At 39.9% G+C, this 11,961-nt stretch overlaps 1 long non-coding RNA gene across 1 annotated transcript; it reads left to right on the top strand.

The window, feature by feature from the left end:
* The first annotated feature begins 271 nt into the window (after nt 1-271).
* Nucleotides 272-11,667, top strand: LOC122882602. The gene is made up of 3 exons (XR_006379405.1): nt 272-408; nt 984-1,039; nt 11,083-11,667. It is a non-coding gene; the product is annotated as an uncharacterized LOC122882602 (long non-coding RNA).
* The last annotated feature ends 294 nt before the right edge of the window (nt 11,668-11,961 follow it).

The raw sequence follows: 11,961 nt of genomic DNA, 5'->3' as shown, positions 1-11,961 counted from the left end.
TATTTTGTTTTTTACTTTAAACTTTGAAGAAGGGCATTAAGTTGGCTCAAAATTAAACAAAGACCACTTTTGTATGCTCATATTTCATCGTTTCCCTTTGTTTGTAACCCCAAGAATTTTGCAGCAAAGTGTCAAAGCTGAGCAGGAGGCTGGTAAATTATTACAGAGGCAAGACACAATTCACCCCTTAGCAACGAGCACTGCAGTGGCAGCACCACATGGCTTCTCCATTTCTGGTATGCAGGCTTCTTCCCTCCAGGGCAAAGTTCCACACAGACAGGAGAAGTTGTATTCGGAGTTAATAAAACATGGCAGAAGCAGAAAGGAAAAGGCGTCAGAAAGAGAGCCAAGATAGCTGCCAGCCTTCATCTGGGAGAAGCACTCTGGGAGAAGCACTCCCAGATGAGGGTAAAGAGCTTACTTTCAACCTGACATTACATAAAACACTTTTTTCCCTCTGTTTTTTGACACAGTTTAGAATCTTTTTTTGGGACTGGAATTAAAAAAAAACTTTAATGTCGCTCTAGGATTCAGTCTTATTAAAGTGAAGCAATATTAGCATGTAGGCATCTAATAAGAGCATGTGGCTCATTATGGGTCCTTGTATTACAGTTATGTAATTGCTGCTGTGGAGAGATTTGTTTAATTACCAACATAGGTTCATTAAAAGTTTCAGTCTTCATCATTATGTTGGTAAATTAGTTATAACATGACAGGAGCTGGTGTGACACCGTGTGCTAATTATTTACTGGCTTTTGGTAACATATTCAAATGTGTACATGTGTACGAAATGCCACATCACCGTAGCTGATACAGATAAAGGTCTTGTTTTGGAATTAAAGCAGAAGTTAGTGCAACGTTTTGCAATCCATTATATTTTATTATGAAACTAAACAGTCGTATGCTGATATACACAGAGCCGTAAAATTCAGATTATCCTTTTTGTCTTGTAATGTCCATGATCACTTTTTGTTTTTCTACAGGGTTCATTGCAAAATGTTCAAGAGGTCAAAACGGAATCCAACTCATACAATCAAAAGTAAGATTTGAATGGTTAAAGTTTTTAAATGGTTAAGGTTTTTAAAGTATAATGTTTACCATGTTCACCATCTAAGTTTAGCCTATTAGCATACCAACATTTGCTATTTAGCACTAAACACAAAGTACAGCTGCAGCTAATGAGAATGTCATTAGTTTTGCAGTAGTTAATGTATTGGACAAATTGAGATTTTGACCTGATGATGGCACTAGAGGAAGAGTCAGGGAGTCACCAAAGTGATTACAATTGAGGGGGAACATGACCAAATTTCATGGCAATCCATCCACTAGTTCTTGAAACATTTTACACAAAACTCAAATGTGCAACTCATGGCGGTGCTGCAGGAAAAGTCCACTGAGATTTGTCCTCTGGGCATGCCAATCTATCCAATACATGTGGAGCTATTTCAGTCTGGACCAAAGTGGTGGAACGACCGACAAACAGACATTGCCATCCATTGAGCCAGACCGCTAGCATGCACACAAAGATTTGAATGTCTCTAATAACTGCACTTTGAAATTCATTTTTTTCATTTATTAACACAAAATTTTTATTTTAACAACTTACATTCAATCTTTCAGATGGGAGTTTTGATTTTATGAATTGTGATGTTGGCTGAAAGCTTGAATTGATACTGATTTTACCTCATGGACACTGTTTCCAAGAAATTATTACCAAACCCAGTGGCACCTGATGGAAGATTTTCCAGGTAGGGCTGTGCCACATCCAGCAAACATCCCAATATGAATGTATCAAAAAGGAATTACTAGGAATACTAGGAATATTACTATTACTGTTGGCGCTAATGTAGCTTAGCACAAGCCCCAGCTGGCAGCGGTTGGAAATGTCAGTTGTTGCTTCAGGAGCCTCGCATGTACTGCTTCCCTTTCTCGCTAGCCTGCTGTCTGACGATTGCGAGGTCAGATTGATCTGGGTGATAAAATTATCGCCCTTTTCGGATTAGATTTGAGGCTAAATTTTATGTCATGACATGTTCATATATTTGGCTGAACTGCTACTCAGACATGCCTCCTGTTTGCGATTTCTCCATCGCCCCAGAGTTGACATTGATGATTTTCTGTCATATTTTACACACATTACTGGGTGAATTCCATATTTCAAACACACAAATATTGACAATTTGTTTAATTTATTATTATTCTTATTATTATCAATGGGTTTTTTTGTGGCTCAAGGGCTCAGGGAGGGCGGCGCCCTAGCGCCCTCTATTGGCCAGTTGCCACTGAACAAACCTATAAGGGTAATACCCAGGTTGTAAAGATACTGAATTTTCTTTCATGTGTAAGCTACAAAGTGACATCAAGACCTTGCCATCAAACATTCAGTAAACATATTCTATGTTCACATATTAATCCATCTGTTCCATATCAGACAGTCCTCTGGTGCTTTGCAATGTGGGTGCTGCAACCGACTGGTTGTATGTTGGCTATATAGCTAGAGAGGCACATAGACAAATCCACACACATTTGCAAATTGCCACACGCATTTGCAGAAGTGTAGAAAAAGTCACGTGTAAAAAGACCCGAGGCCCGCCTGGGTTGTAACTGATGACTTGTCTGTATTTCCAGCTCCTGGAGCAAAATACTTATATGTACGCATTTACAGATTTGTCTACACATTTACAAATCTCAATACACTTGCAAATCTGAATACAGATTTGGAGATTTTTTTTACACATTTACAAATCTGATGCACGCACACGGATACAGATACAGTTACACAACTCTCCACTCACATTTGTAAATAGTTCTGCTACAATAATAGCCTCGTTCAAAAATGAATGCCCAGAATCCAAAGTGAGTTGCTCAAAGAACATTAATGACCGTGTAATTATAGTGATATTACCAGCAAGATTTGTGGAAAATCTGCACACATTTCATTACTGCTGAGCAAAAGTCAAAATGTTGATCAATAAACCACCAAAACAGTAATTGCACTATAAGTTGTGTGAGAGAGTATTTTTTTTTTTTTTTCTTTTCTTTGTTTTTAAAGTGTGTACTTTATTTTTTGTGTGTGCATATTTTGCAATTATGGGTATTTTGCAATAGAATGTCACTAAAGTGATGGACATTTAGATGAAAATACATATGTATGTGTATGATGGTCATGTTCAGAATTGTTTCTTTAATATATTTCATATGTTTATGAACCTTTGGGGCCCTCTCCTCATTTCAAGGCTGTGTTGGCTATCAGTAAATCTTCTTCAATCTGCTCAACAGATGGAAATGTGTTTGCAGATTACTTCAGTTACAGACAGAAGCTGAGGCAGCTTTTCAGCCCTCCGCCTGCAGCAGCTGGTCTTTCACCCTGTTTACTGTATGTGTGTGTGTGTGTGTGTGTGTGTGTGTGTCACAGGCAGGTGGCAAGAAAATGTCAGTGATGGCTGTGTCTGTATGTGCTCCCATGTCAGTGAAGAAGAGAAGAATATTTTTTGAAAAGGGCATGTTTGAAAAGGGCAGAAGTACAGTCTAAACTTCTCAACTCTTCCTGTCAAGTTGACACACACACACACACACGTCAAAGACCATCGGTATGTCGTCAGTTTCTCATATAATGTGTTATTAGCTGCATCCATTGAATCATTACATTACATTTATTTAGCTGATGCTTTTATCCAAAGCGACTCTCAACCATGTAACCATCTCCTTCAACCTCTGCATTTTAAACACCAGATACATTATAACCAGATACATGTCAACATGTTCAACGTCACTTTTCCTAGTCACTTTGTAAAGTCACGAAACATGATGTGGCACACATCGCTTTTACATATCCTGTGTTTAGATCCAGGTGTCACTGTTACAGTCATTTACATGCATTACGAATATAAATAGCATGAATACATCCACTATTTGCCAGTTTTCCAAATGAAGCATCACAACTCATAAACTCGGGTTATTATGGACATTTTCCTTGTTCATGGCTCGTACTTACCTCGTAAACATGGAAATTTTAGTTTACAACTTTATGAGCCAAAGAGTGCCAGAATGCACCTTTGTTTTCTGTCCCTGTGAGGCTAAAAGTCTCATTAGAAAACGACCTTTGAAGGGGACACAAATTATGACAGTACAGGACCACAGAGAGCTGATTAACCCCGCTGCCTCACCTGTCTGCTGCCAGGAGACACACAGCTGATCCTCATCTCCACTGATAGCACAATGAAAACCAACCTCCACATCAACTTTAAAAGCAACAGCTCCAATGGAGCTCTACAGCTGTGGCTTAGACTAATTCAAATAGTAGTGTGACGGTGTAATCTGGAAACCTTGAGCAGCCTGAAGCTACACTTGGGCACACTTCAGTTCTGTGGCAGATAAATCCAACAACTGGGAGTTTAAGACCTTGTTAATGTTAACTTAGAGCAACAAAATAGACAATTCACAGCTTTGTACACAAGCACACTCTTAAAAATAAATTAGTATTTTTAAGTCTATGTTGACGTATAGGTAGCTTTCTCGATCACAGTAATGCTTCATCTCCAGAACCTGCAGAGGGTCAAATGGGGTCAAAATCCATAATCCTTGTTTTGTGCAAAACCATCATCCAAACTTCAGTTGAAGCTAATGTGATCATTTGGAGATCCCCTCCAGATATGATTACAGACATAAAAATACTCTGCACTGATTAATAATTTGTGTCTGATTTGGTTTCTCCCCCCAGAAAGTTCAGTTACCTTGTTAAATGTTCTTAAAATGACATCTACTCCGTCTCCTCTCATTTAAAAAAAAATGCAGAATCTATGAATATGCAAATACTTTTCATTTCAAAAGTTTAACTGCTGGACACAAGATGTCTCTTACTTCGCTGAAAAATTCATTCTCAGTGTATGTGTGCTAAAAGTTTTAAGTGTCCACATCAAGTAGGTAAGTTGCATGTTGGACCATGATTGGATGTCATAAAATCCTGCTGTGTGTGCATGTCTTAAACTCAGATTTCAGGTGAGCACAGAGAAACATTCCCCCTTAACCACATGAAAGTGAAAGCAATCTTCTCGTGTCAAATCTGCACATACATCATTCTGCACAGTGAAGGTCAAACATTGACAATCTGAGAGAGCCAGTTCAAGTGGGTATTTTCCAAAGTTGTTGGTTTCTAGTGGAAATGTCCTCTTTGATGTGCACATAGGTGGCTCAGGGGTCCACCACTGCAAATACTCAGCGTTTGATTTCCAGGAACTGGCTTCCAGTGTCACCCCTGCCTCAGGTGACAATTTAAAAAAAGTCGGCACATCCTTCATGCTCAAAGTTAGGATTAGGGATCATTTTACCTTATGATAACACTTGAGCAGCATCAATAAATAACATGAACCTGCCACATGTTAGGCCCTCGTGGTGAAGCTCTCCGTTTGCAGGTGAAGATAAGAAGGACTAGGGTTAGACGTTGTCTGTCTGTAGCCCTACACAGGTAAACAGTAGAGTCAGAAGTGACGAGGACTGCAGTGCAGAGGAATTGGACATTTCAAATTGTGGGGGAAAAACAAGGTCAGACCTGCCGAAATGATAATACAGAAATCCCTCTTGATACTGTGTTGTGGTTAGAGGGTACTCAATTGTAGTCAACTCACTGCAGTGTTCCTGCCAGCCAGTTCGGGCAACAAATCCTACATGTGACAACCATTGAGTATCTTGGCCATATTACAGAAGAAAAAAAGAGTGCTTCTTATCTTGTTATTAGTCTTATTAAGTATTAATCCAAAAGTATTTTTGAATTTGAAAGATTCAATTCCTTCTGGGTCAAGTTTGTAGAAAAAACAAACAGAGAAGTTATGTTGTACCATCTGAAGGTTACTGCTAACTGTGTGTTCAGCAGGTCCACACACACACACACACACACACACACAACCACAACTGCTTAATTTTTATGTGAACTGTTCTTTAAGTTCAGTTATAGCATGTTCACTTTCTCTTATTAAAAGTTAAAACTGCTGTTGCAGCATGTATGAACACCACTGCAGCTTTCACTTGGAAAAATAACTGCTGCTGCATCAACTAATTTTGAAAACTAACTAACTTTGAAAGTTTTTTTTATTAGGAAGACTGAATTTCCCAGCAAATATGCAGCTCCCCCCAGGCACTTTCATGTAGTTTGTGCTGAATATAACAAACTGCTCTACACAATAATACTGTCTTTCCGTCTTTTGACACTGTTTGTCCTTGCATTGTAATAACCTATTTTATTTAACACGTTGCAGGTGTGTTGTTGCTTTCTAATGGACACATATTTTGTGTTTGTGTTTCGTTTGCTTGTATGTGTGCTTGCATATGGTATCTGTTTTTACATGAATAAGTGTGTGTGTGTGTGTGTGTGTGTGTGTACGCATAAAGGAGAGAGATGAAAGAAACAGTCGCTGAAAAACATCATGCTGGTTTGCAGTCTTCCACTCTGCATGTGGGCATGTTGTCTCTATGCTCAGCTGTTCAAAGTATCCCTGTGGTCAAATCAATTGTGGAAAAAAAAAGGCTGTGAAATGAAAGGCAGAGAATACAGAGGAAACCATGTGGTGATCCTGTATGTGTTAGAGCACTGGTCAAGGGGTCATTTAATGACAATCTTGAGCATTAGATATATCATCATATCTAGTGCAGTTTAGTGCGACAGTGGAGCAATATGAAAGCTTTGTGTATAGAAGATAAAGGATTCTATGGAGGCAGGTCACCAAAAATATTTCTATTGATCACTGTATCGTAATCGTGCTACCGAGTGTTCGTCTTGGCCCTGAGATACCACGCTGACACCAGGGTTGCAGTGTATGTTCTTTATTTTTGGTTGTTCTTGCTTTCTTTTCTGTCTCTTCTTCCGTCCGCTCTCCAACCGCCTCTCTTCCTCTTCCTTGTCCAGCATGCTACTGTATTTAAGGAGAGAATAATTAGTTCACTGGGTTCAGCTGTGCCAATTATCTCTCCTTGATGCTGCTCACCTGAGCAACTCCCCCACCTCTCCCTCTGCAGCTTAAAGCTAACCATACCCACCTCCACAATCACCTGGGGAGCATGAATATTCACAAAAACATTGGTAGAAATCCAGAGATTTTACCTTGTCATGGTTGTCAAGTGTTGGTCAATGGTAAGTTTTGATCAATCACTGGTGCTAAACAATTCTCTGGGGGTCACCCACATCCTTCAAAAATATCATTCTTGGATATATTGCTCTGGACTACAGTGTCTGACAGACAAGCCATCTGACTTACATCAGCTTTCTTAAAGTGGAATTATGTTTCTATGGAGAAGGATATTTCAGATACAGATAACTCCTCCCAAATCACATTAACGTCAAGTTAGTGTCAAGCAAGCAGATTGGTTGATCCAACATCTTATGAGGAAGTTTATTCTATTTTTTTTTTCAGAGACTGGTACATTTCAGATATTGCTACAAATGACAGAATCTTATGGAAAGCCAAGTGCAACCTGGGCAAGGCTACAGTTGTAGCCTCAGGACTGTAGGACTCAAACCACAGTTTCCAGCACCAAAGGTCAGTGCACTAACACTGAGCTATCTGTGAGGGAAAAAAAAACAAAAAAAAACTTTGTCCTTCACCCCAGCATGGTGGTCTCATCCTTCGAGCTCGGGTCCTCTACATATATATATATATATATATATATATATATATATATATATATATATATATATATAGAGAGAGAGAGAGAGAGAGAGAGAGCAATGACCAGCAATATACTATCCAGGATGAAACATCCAAGATCCACAAGTACATCCAAGATAAGGCCCCAACAGATGACGTGCTCAGGGTATGTCTCAGGCAATGGGGAACAGAGGAAGACGTGCTGGAGGAAGGACCATCATGGGAGGACAAACCCCTACATGGGATGTACCACCGGAACATAACTGAAGTGGCTGATATCAAGAAGTCCTACCAATGGCTAGAGCGGGCTGGACTGAAGGACAGCACAGAGGCACTCATCATGGCTGCACAGGAGCAGGCCCTGAGCACCAGAGCAACAGAGGCCCAGATCTACCACACCAGACAAGACCCAAGGTGTAGGCTGTGCAAAGAGGCCCCTGAGACAATCCAGCACATAACGGCAGGGTGTAAGATGCTGGCAGGAAAAGCATACATTGAGCGCCATAACCAAGTAGCTGGCATAGTGTACAGGAACATCTGCACTGAGTATGGACTGGAAACCCCGAGGTCAAAGTGGGAAACACCTCCAAAGGTGGTAGAGAATGACCGAGCCAAGATCCTGTGGGACTTCCAGATTCAGACTGACAGAATGGTAATGGCGAACCAACCTGACATCGTGGTGGTGGACAAACAGCAGAGGAAAGCCGTTGTGGTTGACGTGGCGATACCAAGTGATGGCAACATCAGGAAAAAGGAACATGAGAAACTAGAGAAGTACCAGGGGCTCAGAGAAGAGCTGGAGAAGGCCTGGAAGGTGAAGGCGACAGTGGTGCCCGTGGTCATCGGAGCACTCTGGGCAGTGACCCCCAAACTGGAGGAGTGGCTACAGCAGATCCCTGGAAGAACACCAGACATCTCAGTCCAGAAGAGTGCAGTACTAGGAACAGCAAAGATACTGCACAGAACCCTCAAGCCCCCAGGCCTCTTGTAGAGGACCCGAGCTCGAAGGATGAGACCACCCGCGGAGGGTGAAGGACAAAGTATATATACACACACACACACACACACACACACACATATATACACAGAGAACCTTACAGTATAATTTGCATTCAACTTTGCACTACTTTCACCATGTCTGCCTCACATGTAGGCTTCTGTATGTACAGTATTAAAAAGTCTCCCACTTACAATACAAGTATTGTATTGTTGATAAGTATGTTTCTTTGCTTTGTATCTTGTCTTAAATGCTCTTGATCACAGGTCTCCACTGATATCTCCCATTTCATTTCCCTAACACTTCCACTTGGCTTTCCGGAGAATGTCAGAATCTGTCCTAGCATGTTCCTTTTAGGTGAGGTGACAAATGAATGTTTTCGCTACACTTTTTCTGATCGTCTTTCCAACTCTTCAATTTTTACACCTATTCCTTTTCTTTCTCTGCTCCCGGTGCTCACCTTTTTTTTCTTCTTACTGATCTCTTCGCACTTTCCTTCCTTTCCTTCCTGTTCCCCTGTTTGATTCCCATCCTCTCTGTGTCTCTCTCCATCCCTCAGGCGTATCACAGAGCTGCTGTGAGATTTTATCATCAGATGCCTGGCTGCTTTCTCATCCCTCAGCATCTTGGATCACAAATTCTCTGCTGCTTTCTTTGTTTCTCTTTCTCTCTGTCCTTTTCTGCCATCCTTTTATCACTTTGCTTTGTCTACATTTCTGTGTATCTTTGTTCATCCATTTCCATCTCTACGTGCGTCTCAGAGTTTCTACTCCACCCCATTTTTCAGACTTTTTTTGGATATTGATGAAAAGATGAAATTCTTCCGCCTTTCTTACTTACACTTTTCTAACATGCTCTGAAGTTCTGTCTCATTTTCACTTCCTTGTGTCTTAGTTCCTTCCAGTTAAGATTCAAGGAAGAGATGTGAACAAAGGGAAATCAAGTATGAAAAAACTCTATTTCATCTCTGAAGCAGCATCACTAACGCAGTGGTTGCACAGCTGGATGAGCTGTCATTGTGCTTTAACAGCTCTGTAGTGTCTTTTGCAGTCTTGAAGTTTGTGTTTACATAAAACATGTACTGTCTGAGCAAACAGTGCAGAGCTAACATTGGTAACCCTCAGCTCAATGATACCACGAGTACATTTGTAAGTGTGTTGCATCAAGTCTGTTTTATTGAAATGTCAGCAGCTTTTGTTCATAGAGCTCAATGTGGCAGGTTGGGGTGACAGCAGGGTTTAATGATAATGTCAAAAAACAATATTAATAAAGTAACTGATTAATGAGAATGTATTAAAACCATGGAAGGTATCTGAGGTGAACAAAAGCGTCAGTTCCTATTTTTAAAGAGTTGGTAGAGACATTTTGCCATATAATTAATTTTGTCAGCATTTATTGATTTTTTTCAATCCATATCAAATAACGAATTTATTAATCAAGATTATAATGAGATAGCTATGGTTTCCGAAAAAATATAAATAGTCCTAGTGATCCCACACACATTCATGTCCCCCTCAGGATGAATTGTAATTACTTTGGTGATCTTTTGACTTTTCATCTAGCGCCACCATCATGTCAAAATTAGTAACTGTCCAGTACTACTACCTACAAAACTAATACCATTCCCTTTCACTTCATGCATGCTAACATGCTAAATTAATTGGTGAACATAGTGAACATTATACTTGCTTAGCATCAACATGTTAGCATGGCCATTTCTGAGCATGTTAGCATACTGACATTAGCATATAGCTCAAAGCATTGATGTGCCTAAGCACAGAACAGTGTCATCAGTGTCCCATGCCAAAGGTAAACTTTAAGGCTCACTAAACATTCAAATACTTATTTTTGTGACTGTGCGGCTAATTGTCCAGAGGCAGAGGAATGCAATGGTCGAACTGAAGTGAAGGGCTTGAGCATGTGGCTTGACAGGTGCAGACCCTTGTGCTGTTTTCAATGAAAAAGCTCTACAAATCCACTGTACACCACCTGCTCAACACCAAACAGCAGACAGACATAGTTAGTGTCTAGTCTCTTAACATATCATCAGCTAAAAGAGACAGATATTTCTCTCAGGAGTTGGTCGAGACCAAAACCAGCTAAAATAGAATGAATATTGGACTCACATTCATCTAGTGGACACAAACACGACTCCAAATGAACGATAATGTTGCCCCTGTCAATGCTGGATGTGGAAATAAGCAACTGTTTTCTAACAAGTTCACCATATCAACTCAAAAGTGATGATATGTCAGTGTTATGTTCACAACTTGTTTCTGCTGCCCCCAAGTGACTACAAAAAAATCTATAATTGCAGGTTCATGACATCCAAAAAAGTTTGGATGTCATGGTTGTATTTGAAAAAAAAAATCAAAAACCTGTAAATTATTTTCTACAGGTTTTATTTGACCTCTGCTGCTGTGCATGTGTTTTCTCACTACTCAACAGGAAGGACATCTGTCAGCTTCCTCCCACTCTACCAAATAGACAACCATGGAAACCGCAGCCACACTGCCTGATCAGTGGCCTGAAGGTTCAGTCACACAGCATCTAACACTTCTTCTGAAGTCCTATAAAGATTCCTCTAAACTGAAGGCTCATGAAAGTTCATGTGGGTTTCTGCTAATATGGGATTTGTGACCTTTCCATTACAGCATGCTACGTTTGAATATCAGGCCAATTGCTCTGCAGTAACATGCCAGCATCTGTGATAGCTAGGCATGCTGTCATTTTGAGTAATGATTGGTAATTTTCCTTTTTTTTTTTTTTTTTTAAATGCAAGTGTTACTTTTTACATTTGAAATCTTTCCAGAAATTCTAATGATACACAATGTTGTATACTGTATTACATTATGCTTTCTCTGCTATTGTTTTCCACCCTGATTTACGAAATTGCTGTCAAGCTGATCTCAGACCTATAAGCATCGACAGTTGGAACACCATCTCAGACAAAGCTGTATTATTAAATCAGTGACATGACTTCAAGGTTGGTTTCCTGTAGAGTTTGGTTCAACTCATAGTTCAGCATGAGTGGAAGAATGTTTCTGTTATTTCCATGGCCTTCTAGGCTTCTATTCAAGTTTTTTTTGTCCCAAATGGGAAATAAAAGGCAGTGAAGCATGATGTGTGTGAAGCTCACAACTTGTGCACAGATTATATTTTTCCAGCTCATCTGATAGGGGCATCTGAAACCTGCTGAAAGTAATGTCAATAATTTTAACAACACAAATGCAAAGGTTATTTGAAATTTTAAAACTATATACAGTACATCTATTTCTCTATCATAATTATAGTATATTAGAAATACATACCTGTTCACTAGTGGCT

The sequence above is a fragment of the Siniperca chuatsi genome, linkage group LG10, assembly GCF_020085105.1.
Source record: "Siniperca chuatsi isolate FFG_IHB_CAS linkage group LG10, ASM2008510v1, whole genome shotgun sequence".
Taxonomy (NCBI): Eukaryota; Metazoa; Chordata; class Actinopteri; order Centrarchiformes; family Sinipercidae; genus Siniperca; species Siniperca chuatsi.
The sequence above is the reverse complement of the archived record's forward strand: the minus strand, read 5'-3'. Positions and strand labels throughout refer to the sequence as shown.